Here is a 15,166-nt window from a genome sequence, read left to right on the forward strand (position 1 = left end):
TCAGTACAGTGTTTGGTGAGTCTGTCAGAGACTAATATAAATTCCCCAGGAGAAGAAAATATTGACAAACTAAACACCTACCTTTCACAGGCTGAAGCAAAAAATTGTGCAACGGTTGTGACGATGTGCAGTGGCTAGTAATTGAACTAGGCAGGTGTTAGCTAGTGTTCATATTGCTGTTGAGTTTATTTCATAAATGTAGAGTAGGCATGTAAATGAAACACAGCCACATATGGGAGTGCAAATGTTAATGTAACAGATACATGCACTTAAGATGGCAAAGTAGTTCAATTTCTGATACTACTCATCAGTGATGCAAATAAATGTAACAGGAAAAAAAGATCCCAAATCCATAAAACCTGGACTATGCAGCAATTGGTGAAAGTTATTTGGTCAGATACCCTTGTTTCGCGTCGTTTACAACTTCTGGCTGAGTTAGTTTATATCCCATGAGTGAAACGTGTTAGTGGTTATGTGATGATTTTCCATGGGCTAATGGTACTCTGTAAAGTTGCTTTACTACCAAGGTTTATGTGACCACTTCGGTCCATCCCGTGGTATATTGTTTGTTCCCCAGTGGTGATGCTGTTTTCCAAGATGACAGTGTCACTGGTCACACAGGACTGGTTTTGGGAGCACAAGGACAAATTGTTGCATCTCCACTAACTACAGTCACCAGATCTCAATATTATTGAGCCTTTGTGGTCTTCTTTGGAAAGGAGGGTGGGTGGTCACTATCCTCGTCCACTGTTTTGCAGGAAAAATGGTATAAGATTCACTTTAAAACCATGCAGAACCTGCATTTATCCATTCCAAATTAACTGGAAGATGTTTTGACTGACAGTTTGCCTATGCCATATTCTTCATGTGTTTTTTTGCTCATCCGTATTTTTGTCCAAATCCTGTACACATTATGATCTGTTACACACTGAAGTGCCAAAGAAACTGATACAGGCATGTATTCAAATACAAAGATATGTAAACAGGCAGAATATGGCACTGCAGTCGGCAACGCCTATATAAGACAACAAGTGTTGGGCGCAGTTGTTGGATCGGTTACTGCTGCTACCTTGGTAGGTTATCAAGATTTAAGTGAATTTGAATGTGGTATTATAGTTAAGGCGCATGAGGGGTGGGACACAGCATCTCCAAGGTAGCGATGAAGTGGGGATTTTTCCGTACAACCATTCCAGGAGTGTACGTGAGTATCAAGAATCTGATAAAACATCAAATCTCTGACATTGCTGTGGCCAGAAAAATATCCTGCAAGAATGGGACCAATGATAACTGAAGAAAATTGTTCAATGTGACAGAAGTGCAACCCTTCTGCAAATTGCAGCAGATTTCAATTCAGGACCATCAACAAGTGTCAGAGTGTGAACCATTCAGCGAAACATCTTCAATATCAGCTTTTGGATCCAAAGGCCCACCTGTGTACCCTTGATGACTGCACAGCACAAAGCTTTGTCTCTCCCCTGGGCCCATCAACACCGACATTGGACTGTTGATGACTGGAAACATGTTGCCTGGTCGGATGAGTTTCGTTTCAAATTGTATCAAGTGGATGGACTTGTACGGGTATGGAGACAACCTCATGAATCCATGGACCATGCATGTGAGCAGGGGACTGTTCTTGCTGGTGGAGGCTCTGTAATGGTGTCGGGCATGTACAGGTGGAGTGATATGGGACCCCTGTTACGCCTAGATACGACTCTGACAGGTGACACGTACGTAAGCATCCTGTCTGATCAGTTGCATATATTCATGTGCATTGTGGATTCCGGCAGATTTGGGCAATTCCAGCAGGACAATGTGACACCCCACACATCCAGAATTGCTACAGAGTGGCTGCAGGAACAATCTCCTGAGTTTAAACACTTCCGCTGGCCACCAAATTCCCCAGACATGAACATTGTTGTGCATATCTGGAATGCCTTGCAACATGCTGTTCAGAAGAGATCTCCACCCCTTCATGCTCTTACAGATTTATGAACAGCAGTGCTCGATTTATGATGTCAATTCCCTCCAGCATTACTTCAAACATTAGTCAAGTCCATGCCACATCGTGTTGTGGCACTTGTGTGTGCTTTTGGGGCCTCTACACAATATTAGCCAGGCATACCAGTTTCTTTGTATCTTCAGTGTAGATAATTTAGAAAGGAGTTGGACAAATTTAGTTAGCGCAGTACAAAAGCTACACGGAATGGAAGATGGTCATTCCATGTGAAATGACACAATAATTCTAAGACTTGGACCCCCCCCCCCCCCCACTTCAAATGTTTGAAATTTTGTATATTTGCATATTCCTATAAGGAACTTCTGCAAATTCTTTTTAGTCTTAGGCTAAACCTTTTTTTTATATTGAATTTTTAGTATAGTGATAACTAATTTGGCTTTGTGAGAATGTCCGTGCAAAGTGCTACTTAACATAAAAATTACAAAAAAAGTATAATGTATATCGCAATTTTTGGAAAAATTACTAAAATGTTGAAAAACACTTATACTAGATTTTGCCAGCTTGCTGGGAACCTAGTTTTGGTCTTAAAAAATTCCTAAGATTGTTAAAAATATTAATGGGTTTTGTGTGAATGGACACAATTAAATTGAGAATTAAAAAGTTTTACTGTGATAAAAAAAAAAAAAAAAAAAAAAAAAAAAGGTTTGATGCCCGCAGTCTCAGATCCAGGGGTCCCAATTTAGCAACTTAAATACCAGTTATTCTATACAGACAAATTAATTTTAAGTGTGAAAACTTTATTTGATTTTATTAATTAAGTGATTTTTGAAAGACTACAATATATTGCATTTATCTGTGCAGCTAACTACCAGCTCACTGTGATACTGTTCTGTGTGTCTGCAGTAGCTTGCTTGAAACCTGAACATAAATGAAAACACTGCAAAAGTCACTGCCATGTATTGTTGAGCAACACTTACATGCAACAATCTGTCCATTTGGTCTCAGTTGCTCTTTACCTTTCTGTGAGATAGGTCATATTTGTTTATGCAGCAGCCATTTATTATTCTATTCGTAATGTAGTGTGTGTTTAACTGAAGTAGTGTTCAGATACTTACAGTGGAAAATATGAATTCGTTTAGTGTTGGAAAGTTACTTAACAATGCTATGTCATTTGACAACCTCCAACTCAGTAAAAGCTCTTCAACATTTTTAAGTTTTCTAAATCATTAAGTGCCTAGAGAATTGATTTCAAACCAGGCAAAAAACTTTGTACAACATGATGTGAGATTTATGGACAGATTTGGGGACAAAAAACTGAAATCAGTTATGGAAATGAAAGTGATGCCAGTGACTCGGAGGCGACATTTCATGAGTCAGTACTAAATAGTCAAAGTATCAAGGATGCAAATAAAACTTTAGATGATTTGGAGTGCTCTCCCTTAAAACTTCATTCCATTCCAAATCACAGCAAGTCGTCATATGACAAACGGAAGCTAGAAAAAGTGAAGCACATCTTGGAAGAAATAGTGTACCAGGCTTTGGATTGCAGTGTTGAAACTTCTGACAATAGGCAAGGTAAAAGGGAGGATGAAATTGTGAAGAAAGCCTAAGATTTTGCTGCCATGATATTGTTAATAAAAGGAGAAGTGGTTGGTGTAAGGAGATATGAAAGAATTCAGGTTTTAATTTTAGCTCCTCCCTCTCGCTCAAAGGAAAAAAAATGTTGGGATTCAGTGTTAGTGGATACGTAGTTCAGTGGGCAGGGCGCCTGTAAAGACAAGTGAGTTTTTTTTATAAGTTTGTAAGCCAAAAGAGATAAAATGATCACTGAAGAAGTGGTAATCAAAAGAATGTTTATATGTAAAAAAGACTTATCCTCTGCAACCTAAGGGAACTATATTATTGTTTTAAATGGCAGACCCCAAACATTAATACTGGTTTTTGTAAATTTGTTCACCAAGAGCAAAGGGGTGTATCTTAGCTTGTGCTGCAGGCACTCATTCACTGCATATCTGTGGTATCCACCAAAATGTAAAACTGCTTTTGCATGCGAAACACATTTTGTAAACATATAAAAAACTTATAAAGCTTCTTGTAAGTAACTGAGAGAACTATGACCACATGCTTAATCACTACGATGATTGTCCCAGTGATGACAAATTGTTAGAATTTTTGAAAAAAAAATTAGCTTACAAAAATATTGACGATGAAATTGAGTACAGTCAGTGGATTAACACACACCATCGTATTGAATTGCTACAGCAATCTGCAACTGTCAGAGAATACACTGATTTGTTGGCAACAAAGGTACAGGCACTTGAAAACCACACTCACTTATATCTAAGTGTCGGGCAAGGGCCTATAAAAACTTGAAAGGAAATTTAACCCTGAGAAAAGCAATTGTGTTAATGGATTTTGCAGAAAACTGCAGCTTTGTAACTCAGAATGAAATCTAGAGTTACTTCTGGATAAGAAGCAGCTGTACAATCCATTCCATTTCTGTTTTATGTGATAAATTAGGAAAATAAACCGACAATGCCAAAGTACTGCTTTATAAGTGATATGGATCATGATATAGGATTTGTAAATGCTGTTCAGAAAGAAATGATAAATTAGGAAAATAAACCGACAATGCCAAAGTACTGCTTTATAAGTGATATGGATCATGATATAGGATTTGTAAATGCTGTTCAGAAAGAAATGGTTAAGTGGTTGGCTGAACACTGCACATGGGGCAAGCAACTGCATTGTTTCACTGATGGACATGCTGCTCAATATAAAAATATAAAAAGCTTTAAAAAAGTGATTTTTCAATTGACGTGGAACATTCCTTTTTTGCTACTAGCCACAGTAAAATTGTGTGTCATGGGTTGAGAGGAACTGTAAAACGTGTTGATTTATGGGTTGAGAGGAACTGTAAAGCATGTGTTGAGAAAAGCTAGTCTTCTACTAGAGGATGTGCAAATAACAACTGCACATGCAAGGTTAATATAGGCAAATATTTTTTTTCCATTTCTTAGAGAAAATCAATGTAGATTTCCTACAGTAGAAACTCAAGAAGATATTTGACAACCCGGACAATATCTAGTATCAGTATTTTTCACAATTACAAACCGCTTTCCTGTGATTCATTAAAAGTTAGAAAAGTTACTTGTTCCGAAAAGCCTCCTTCGATTTTCTCATTCAGTGAATGTGCCCCGCAATGGACACATTCCCGTCCTAAACAAAACTCTTTTGTGGCGGCCACATACAATGACAGGTGGTACTTTGCTTACATCAAGAATGTACCTGATGAAGAGTGAGATGATGTTAAGTCCCGTAGTGCTCAGAGCTATTTGAAGAGTGAGATGCTCACCTACTTCTTCTCCACCAACCTGGACTGTCAGTGTTATTCAATTGGCCTGAGAAGGAAGACTTGTTTTATACATTTTGAAAACATTTTATGTTCTGTTGGTGTGCCTGAAGCAAGCATGTTCGTAAGAATGTATCACTTTAATGAAAACGATATTAAGGTAACAGAATCTGATTTCTCACAGTGGATTCAAGACAGAAAACTTTGACTTGAGAATTATAAGTATATTCACTGCTGAACATGTAGTTTTAAATTTAAACATTTTTCTGCATTGAATAATTCTCATTGAAATATGCTCATTTGATACCTCTAAATAAATTTAATATTAATAATGAAAATATTTCAATTAAAATTAGAACTTTTGACTCTGTACTTTTATTATTTTAACAAAACATGTACAAAATCTTAGCAGTCTATGTAATGTACTTTAAAAGACCGCCTGAACACTGTTACTAGTATTTTAATATATAAATGAAAATCATCCTATGTCTGTCAAAACCACGTACTTTTTTTTTCCTTTTTAAAAATCACATAATACTTAGTTTCAATAAAAAAAACTGGCCTAATAACAGCTCTTGTCTAAAAGTATTTTCAATATTTAAGAAATCATTGTTTTGGTCATGACAGTTTAAGCTGATTTTCTGTATTACCAGAAGTTGTGTGGAGTTATTACCTTTTCCCATAAAAATACATTCTTTTTCTGGTATGTGGAAAATATGATGGTGATTTGTTGATAAGTTCTGTGCGCCCTTCCCTCTCTGCCAAAGTTTCAGACACAGTTTAAGCATTTTAAAAACTTTACTACGTTTTCCTTGAAAAACTGTGTGAAGTATGTGGAAGGAATTTAAACTAGTTATTGTTGTTGCAAACGGAACAAGTAAAAAAATTCATGAAAATATTAGACAAGTAGGTGTCAGGCCCAGATGAACTTACTAGAAATGACCCGTTTTTCATCACAGTAAAAGGTTTTTCGATTTCGGATTTATATGTATGTCCCAGGACTGCCACAAGTTCTGGAAATCAGGGAGTTTCGAATGTGTTGGGGAAATCAGGGAAATGTCAGGAAATTTGAGAAAACCACTAGAAAATCTCTGATTTGTCTCAGTAGATGAAATGATTTGTTTATTGAGATGTCATGCATCATCACTGGCTACGTGCAGCAGGACATGTGCCATTTCCTACTCCCTCATTCTTATTGCTTCTCTCCTTCTTACCACTACCCTCAGTTTGGAGTCAGTGCTGCCTTGACTTCTTGCTGCTAGCCTAGTAGCTGCCGACAAGAAGCAGGGAGGCATGAGCGGCCCGAGGTGGCAGTCATGTGTGCGTGAGTTGTGTCTAAGGATTGTATGAAAGTCTATGGCCGAAAAATTAGTTGTGAGAGTGTGATGGTCTTTTCTACATGCCTGTCTGCAGCTCGGCAATCATCTTTATGGTGAGTTGCTACCTATTCTCATTAGTATTGATTCTCAGAGTATTTGCACAAGTTATCTGTTGCATGGATTGAACATTGCTGTCTCATTTTATCAACATGCTGTCTGTGACACGTGAATGGCTGGCCACACAAGGGGATTCCCGCAACGGGCCAAAACTGCAGGCCGTTTATGCAGGTATCTCTAATGAATTTCATGTGACAATCTGAAGCCCATCGTTTCCCACTAATGTTCAGGCCACGCTCGTTGGATCTAGTCTCACCAATCTGCCCGCAGGCCAGGTCTATTTGTGTGTGGCTTAATGCAGTGGATTTTCATGGTTTATCTGTGGACTTAGGACCGGGTGCTCCTCGGCAGGGCAGAGGCCGTAGCCAATGGATTTAATTGTGACTGATTCATCGTAAGTACATTGTACAGTGTGCCGTTTTATAGACTTTTATTTATTGTAGTACATTTGAGCATTTCGAAAGTAGTTACAAAAAATGTTACAAAATGTGGACGACAAGAAGAAGGAAATTGTGGCTGTTGTTGGCAGTTTGTACACTATACAGGGTGATTCAAAAAGAATACCACAACTTTAGGAATTTAAAACTCTGCAACGACAAAAGGCAGAGCTAAGCACTATCTGTCGGCGAATTAAGGGAGCTATAAAGTTTCATTTAGTTGTACATTTGTTCGCTTGAGGCGCTGTTGACTAGGTGTCAGCGTCAGTTGATGCTAAGATGGCGACCGCTCAACAGAAAGCTTTTTTTGTTATTGAGTACGGCAGAAGTGAATCGACGACAGTTGTTCAGCGTGCATTTCGAACGAAGTATGGTGTTAAACCTCCTGATAGGTGGTGTATTAAACGTTGGTATAAACAGTTTACAGAGAATGGGTGAACGTTTTCTGTGCCATTTCAGCCAATAAAGTTGTTGGTCCCTTTTTCTTCGAAGGTGCTACTGTAACTGGACAACAGTATCTGGAGATGTTAGAGAATTGGCTGTTCCCTCAGCTCGAACAAGAAGCACAACAATTCATATTTCAGCAGGATGGAACGCCACCACATTGGCACTTATCTGTCCGTAACTACCTGAACGTCAACTACCCAAGGCGATGGATCGGCCGCCAGGCAGCCCGTGACAGAGCACTTCATCACTGGCCTCCAAGAAGCCCTGATCTTACCCCCTGCGATTTTTTCTTATGGGGGTATGTTAAGGATGTGGTGTTCCGGCCACCTCTCCCAGCCACCATTGATGATTTGAAACGAGAAATAACAGCAGCTATCCAAACTGTTACACCTGATATGCTACAGAGAGTGTGGAACGAGTTGGAGTATCGGGTTGATATTGCTTGAGTGTCTGGAGGGGGCCATATTGAACATCTCTGAACTTGTTTTTGAGTGAAAAAAAACCTTTTTAAATACTCTTTGTAATGATGTATAACAGAAGGTTATATTATGTTTCTTTCATTAAATACACATTTTTAAAGTTGTGGTATTCTTTTTGAATCACCCTGTATATTCATATATTTCTTGAAATCATCATCATCATCATCATTTAAGACTGATTATGCCTTTCAGCGTTCAGTCTGGAGCATAGCCCCCCTTATACAGTTCCTCCATGATCCCCTATTCAGTGCTAACATTGGTGCCTCTTCTGATGTTAAACCTATTACTTCAAAATCATTCTTAACCGAATCCAGGTACCTTCTCCTCGATCTGCCCCGACTCCTCCTACCCTCTGCTGCTGAATCCATGAGTCTCTTGGGTAACCTTGCTTCTCCCATGCGTGTAACATGACCCCACCATCTAAGCCTGTTCGCCCTGACTGCTACATCTATAGAGTTCATTCCCAGTTTTTCTTTGATTTCCTCATTGTGGACACCCCCCTGCCATTGTTTCCATCTACTAGTACCTGCAATCATCCTAGCTACTTTCATATCCGTAACCTCAACCTTGTTGATAAGGTAACCTGAATCCACCCAGCTTTCGCTCCCATACAACAAAGTTGGTCGAAAGATTGAACGGTGCACAGATAACTTAGTCTTGGTACTGACTTCCTTCTTGCAGAAGAGAGTAGATCGTAGCTGAGCGCTCACTACATTAGCTTTGCTACACCTTGCTTCCAGTTCTTTCACTATGTTGCCATCCTGTGAGAATATGCATCCTAAGTACTTGCAACCGTCCACCTGTTCTAACTTTGTTCCTCCTATTTGGCACTCAATCCGTTTATATTTCTTTCCCACTGACATTACTTTCATTTTGGAGATGCTAATCTTCATACCATAGTCCTTACATTTCTGATCTAGCTCTGAAATATTACTTTGCAAACTTTCAATCGAATCTGCCATCACAACTAAGTCATCCGCATATGCAAGACTGCTTATTTTGTGTTCACATATCTTAATCTCACCCAGCCAGTCTATTGTTTTCAACATATGATCCATAAATAATATGAACAACAGTGGAGACAGGTTGCAGCCTTGTCTTACCCCCGCAACAACTCTGAACCATGAACTCAATTTACCGTCAACTCTAACTGCTGCCTGACTATCCATGTAAAGACCTTTAACTGCTTGCAAAAGTTTGCCTCCTATTCCATAATCTTGTAGAACAGACAATAACTTCCTCCTAGGAACCCGGTCATATGCCTTTTCTAGATCTATAAAGCATAGATACAATTCCCTGTTCCGCTCATAGCACTTCTCCATTATTTGCCGTAAGCTAAAGATCTGGTCCTGACAACCTCTAAGAGGCCTAAACCCACACTGATTTTCATCCAATTGGTCCTCAACTAATACTCGCACTTTCCTTTCATTCTTTCTTGAAAGAAAAAAAAAAATCATACAATACCTGTAAAACATATCTGTAAACAAAGATGATGTGACTTACCAAACGAAAGCACTGGCAGGTCGATAGACACACAAACATACACACAAAATTCAAGCTTTCGCAACCAACAGTTGCTTCATCAGGAAAGAGGGAAGGAGAGGGAAAGACGAAAGGATGTGGGTTTTAAGGGAGAGGGTAAGGAGTCATTCCAATCCCGGGAGCAGAAAGACTTACCTTAGGGGGGAAAAAAGGACAGGTATACACTCTCACTCACACCCATATCCATCCGCACATACACAGACACAAGCAGACAATACCTGTAAAACAATAGATATGGCGCAGTGGGTAATAACTGACAATAACAAACATTGTAGGATCAACATTTTATTGGCGGACACTTATAGTGTTGGTCTACACAACTCTTCCCTGCCTTATACACTTCTTTCAAGAAGCCTACTTTTTTTTCTGAGGTATTTCTGAAATTAGTGAAGGTATTTTAAATCTGTCTTGCGACTCAAAGGAAATGCATATTCATCTCACCAGATATGTTTCATTTTATTTAAATAAAATAATAATAGTAGCCTTACTGAAAAACACATACCATTCAGCTTGATTTCGCCTGTAAAAACAGTTCATTACGAAAGATGTTGATGTTAGTACTTAAGATTTTTTCTCACACGGGGAAATAATACAGAAGGCATTACATTTTTTTGTCAATTTATGTCTTCACTTACCTTTGAGATCTCAAAATTTGTCAGGGAAAAATGCTTAAATTTGTCTGGAACTCGGGGAAATATCAAGGAATCACTTGGGGAAACTTGTGACAACCCTGGTGTCCACTCACAGAAAACCCATTAATGTTTTTATTTAAATAGAGAGCCTACAATTATTTAAGACCAAAACTAGATTCCCAGCAGGTTGGAGAAATGTGGTATGAGTGTTCTTCAACATTTTTCGAATTTTTCTAGAAATTTTTAAGTGAACTTCACTAATATCTTTTTGTAACTTTCTTTTTATTAAATTAAGACTTAAATAAAGGTCTTCTTGTTGACTACATGCTTCTCTTAACTTCTGAAGGAAAAAAAAAAATCCCAAATCAAAAGCTTCGTATACACTGGAGTTACGAGTAATTCTGTGGATAAGTAACATTTTCCATGGACTTTCTTGCAGAGCCAAATTATCAGGACATCATTATATAGAAAATTCGGTGTAAAAAAAATTTAATCTAAGATCAAAAAGAATTTCCGGACATTGGTATGTTATACAAAGTTCCACGTAAATCTGAGATGAGGTGGTGAGTGATTTGACTTGCATAACCCAAGATGCCCGTAAGTATAATGAAGTACTGCTTGAAAAATTGCACTAATATCCAGTCAAATCTGAATAAGATTTCAAAGTGATGGAAAGGTTGGCAACCTGCTTTAAATGGTCAGGAAATTAAAATTGTGCACTAAAAAAGATAGTACCCTGTGACTACAATATCACTCATTACAATTGGGGTTGGTCAACTGGTACAGATACCTTGGTCTGACAATTTGTAGACACATGAAGTGGAATGATTGCATAGGCTCTGTCATAGGTAAAGCAGATCGTAGACTTAGGTTTATTGGTAGTCAGTTGACAAACGAGGCTGCATACAAATCCCTTGTGTGACCCCTCTTAAAATATTTCTGAAGTGTGTAACATGTACACAGAAAAGAAATGGCAGCATGAACGGCCACAGGTTTGTTTGACAGTTGGAGAGGATCATGGAGATGCTGAAAAAATTGAATTGCAGTTACATAGTCATTCTTCCTATGAGCCATGCATGAGTGAAATGGAAAGAATCCTTAATGGTACAATGGGAAGTACCCTTTACCTTGCACTTCAGTTGTTTGCAGAGTATAGATGTTGAGTTAAAAGATAATTCATAACTACATCGGATAAGAGTATCTGTCATTCATAATCTGAACTATTCAGGATAGGATTATTAATAAACTTCTTATAGGTCTTTTTCAGCTGGTTACTTAAGGAGTCTTTCCAGACAAGTTTGTACTCATTCTTTAATTTAAATTGATACGTGATCAATGTAGCTGAGGCCTCGGATAAGTGATAGTGAAACATTTCATTTTTACTCATTGTCACAAAGTTGGTATTCCATCTAAATTTTGTTTTTTCACACCAAGTAGTGAAAATTTCAGTTTCAGACTATTTTAGAAGAGGCAGAATTCAGGATAGGTTTGAAGATAAGAGAGGGAGAGATGAATGAGTAAATTCTTGAAAGAACTACATTGGAAACTTAGCAAGGATCTTGCCCCATGAGACACATAACATTAACTGAAAATTAACCTAAGTGCAGCATTCAAATGAGGTACCTCAAAACAACATACTCACATTGGAGAGGGGGGAGAGCAGACATCCGTATTTAAATCATACCACTAGCCCCGATTCTTCAAAGAATCGAACTCCCATGTACAAAACAGCTTCAAACATCTTGCTAAAATATTTGATGCTATGCATGTAAGCAAGAGAAAGTTTGAAAAAGCTTTTGAAATTATGCTTGTAGTTTGTTGGAACCTATGCTCTAATTGTGAAACACTGGATGAATGTAGTGTTGGTGATTTAAGCTCCATTTCAAGCAAATGCTAGTTTATCAGGTATTTCAGTGTATGATGCCATGTCTCCAGAACTGTGTCATGCAGTGATATAATTGTGCAGGAATTTTCAGTGAGATATGTAGGTACTGTCTGCAAAGTGTGTTGCAGGTAGAGTTAGTTGTAAAGAAGTAATCGATTAAAGCATCACACATGGTTAGAAGTTTTACTGCGTACCATTTTAAGCAGAAGCTAGTGTTTCACGCATCTAAATGTTTATGATGTTCTGAACTGTGGATCATACAACGATATAATTTTTCAGATATAGTCAGTAATATATGTGAATACTGTCTGGAAACTGTGATGTGAAGAGAGTCGATAGTAAAAAAGTAATAAATTAAAACGTCAAACCTGACTTGGCTGTTTTGCTGCATGAACAGCGAAAATGTAGTAAGTGGTAAACTTTTTTCCTCATTATTTTATGGAGGGTTTCAGTGATAAAAGTTTCTTAAAGATTTAAAATTAAGTGTGAAGTATGTAAGCACTCGCATTCTCAATTACTGGAAGAATGAAATCAGTGTAGTTACATGCCGTTAGTTAAACTTCTACAGGAAAAATGCACATTTTCTAACTTAAATACATCTTTTGGTCTGTTAAACTTTTAACATAAGATTGTACCTCTTAATTAGTAGATTGTGGCAGCAGTTTCAGTTTTTAAATTCAGTCAGTAACTACATGAAATACTGAAAATTAAATTTTTGTTGCCCACGAAAGCCGTTAGATAGGCAACCTGCAACTGCTGCCAGGTTCTGTGATAGTTGGTAAGTTATATAGATAATGCAGGCTTTCATGACCAGCAATTATGTGCTTGGTGATTTCTGTTTTATTAGCAAGGATGCAGATATGGGTTTTCCACATGTGTCAAGGTGCATACACGTGTTTTCGTGTCTTCTTTGTACTCGGCTAAACGGACAGTTCTATTCTTGTACCCAGAGGGTTTTCTACAATATAAACATTGCTGTATTATAACAGTTCACTGGAAGTATCTGTGGGCTGACTTTATAGAATCTTCAGGAGAGGACAAGATCTGCATTTGGTGCTCCACCCTTCATAATAAGTAGGGCTACCAGTGCCATTTCCTGCATCAGTCAGTGACCTCATCCGTATGCCTCTCTAGCAAGAAACATTGCAATGCTGACTCCCAATGTTTTTACCCCAAGTACACTCTTCTGTGCACTATTTCACTTCATTGTACAGTATGAAAATGGTCAGGTACACATACATTATCGAGTATAAATTATTAGTCATCACACTGTCTTATCATTATTTACTTTAGTTATCACATCATTATGTAAGATGTGGCATAGAGACGTAACAAAGTTGAATGGAGAGTGGACTCAAACCCAATGCCACACTTAATGTAATGTCCTTTAAAGTGTCTGAAGCAAGTGCTAGGATGTTCCTCCTCCTCCTCCTCCTCCTCCTCCTCCTCCCCCCCCCCCCCTCCCTCCAGAAAAAGAATGCCATTTTTCTTTGCTGTCATTGTTCATTCTGTGCTTGAGCTTTGTCTCTAATGACCATGCCATCAGTGAATCTTAAAACCTGGTCTATGGACCTACCTTTTTAGAATGCAGCAAGTAACACTCAGTAATGTGAGATATAATAAAGTAGTTTATGCCCAAGAATTGCTGGCAGATAGTTCATTCAAGAGTTGAAATGTGTAGTAATGCTGAGAGAGACAGACATGAGGGTACACACACTGTCCTACGTTTTGGAACTATATTTCCCTCCTTGGGGATGAGAGAGGTCAAGTCACTGAGACTCCAGGGTGGGGGAAGGCAAAGAAGTTTGCATTCACTCTATCTTCACAGTGGGTGGGGCCCTCTCGTCCTGGAGTCTGAGTGAGACTCATGAAAGTATGTATTTGCCAGCAATTCTGTCTCACAGATTTTTCAGTTCTCTCAAGAAGCTTTAAGAATACAAACATGGCACTACTCGAGACACCAGGTCTGCATAAATGCAAAAAGGACTATTCATTTATGCTGCAGTACTGTTGTTGATATATCTGCTGAGTACAAAAATGGTATATTGTTTATACATGAATGTTTATTATTTTAATTTTTTGTGTGTTGTGGTCTGTTTTCAGAGGTATATCAATAGTATTTTCTTCCGTTTTCACCTCCTGCTGCAAAATATTGTGTGCACTCATGTAATTAGCTGCTTAACAATGATAGTGGCTGTCTTTACTTTCATTGTTATTGGGGGCTGCATTTTGAGTTATCTACTAGTGCATATTATTGTTCTTTCAAGGTTTCCTTTCTGTTTCATTTAAATTGAAATTTTATGCTTCGTTACATACCTCAAAAATTATTAACTGTATACACTTCCATCAAGTAGTACTTAATTTTATTAAATAGTGTTTAAAGTTTCTAACTGCATCATTAATGTCCAACATTTGATAATAGGATTGTATTTTTCACCCTTGATAACAAGGGTAGATTTATTGAAAACTAGAAGACTCAGACCAGGCTGAAGAGACCAAATCTGATATATTCCCAACCTCTTTTTGTCACATTTCTGTTGTGTTTGTGAGAGGTCCATACTTATTTTGCTTCACTACATTTTTCCTTTTATACAGGTGCTTAAAATGTAATACAGACTTTAGTGCCATATACTTTTTATAGTTTCCACAGTGAAATTATGTCTCAAGATCAGGCAGAAAATCCACAGAGATTATGATTTTGTGTAAAGTACACCAGCTTCAAGACACCATCATACCTCCACTATGTGATAGTAATGTTAAAGTGACTGACGACATCATCATTAAAGCATCAGGGTGGTGACACTTGTGGAAAACCTGAAATTCTCAGGGAATTATATTTTACCTGAAAAAATCGGGAAATCTGAAGGCATTTCATAAAATATCAGGGAATGCTGCATTTTTAATCTAGCATTGAAATTGAATTTTATAAATAACAAATTTTAAAATACTTCATATGTTTTCCATATAAATTATCATATCTAAAAACTGTGATTAAACTA

The 15,166-nt window shown here is 37.8% G+C and overlaps 1 protein-coding gene across 1 annotated transcript in view; it reads left to right on the forward strand.

Annotated features, from left to right (window-relative positions):
- Positions 1-15,166, forward strand: part of LOC126190894 (nuclear pore complex protein Nup160 homolog) — a 94,870-nt gene that overhangs the window by 14,351 nt on the left and 65,353 nt on the right. The window lies entirely within an intron of this gene.

This window comes from Schistocerca cancellata, chromosome 6 (genome assembly GCF_023864275.1).
Source record: "Schistocerca cancellata isolate TAMUIC-IGC-003103 chromosome 6, iqSchCanc2.1, whole genome shotgun sequence".
Classification (NCBI taxonomy): Eukaryota; Metazoa; Arthropoda; class Insecta; order Orthoptera; family Acrididae; genus Schistocerca; species Schistocerca cancellata.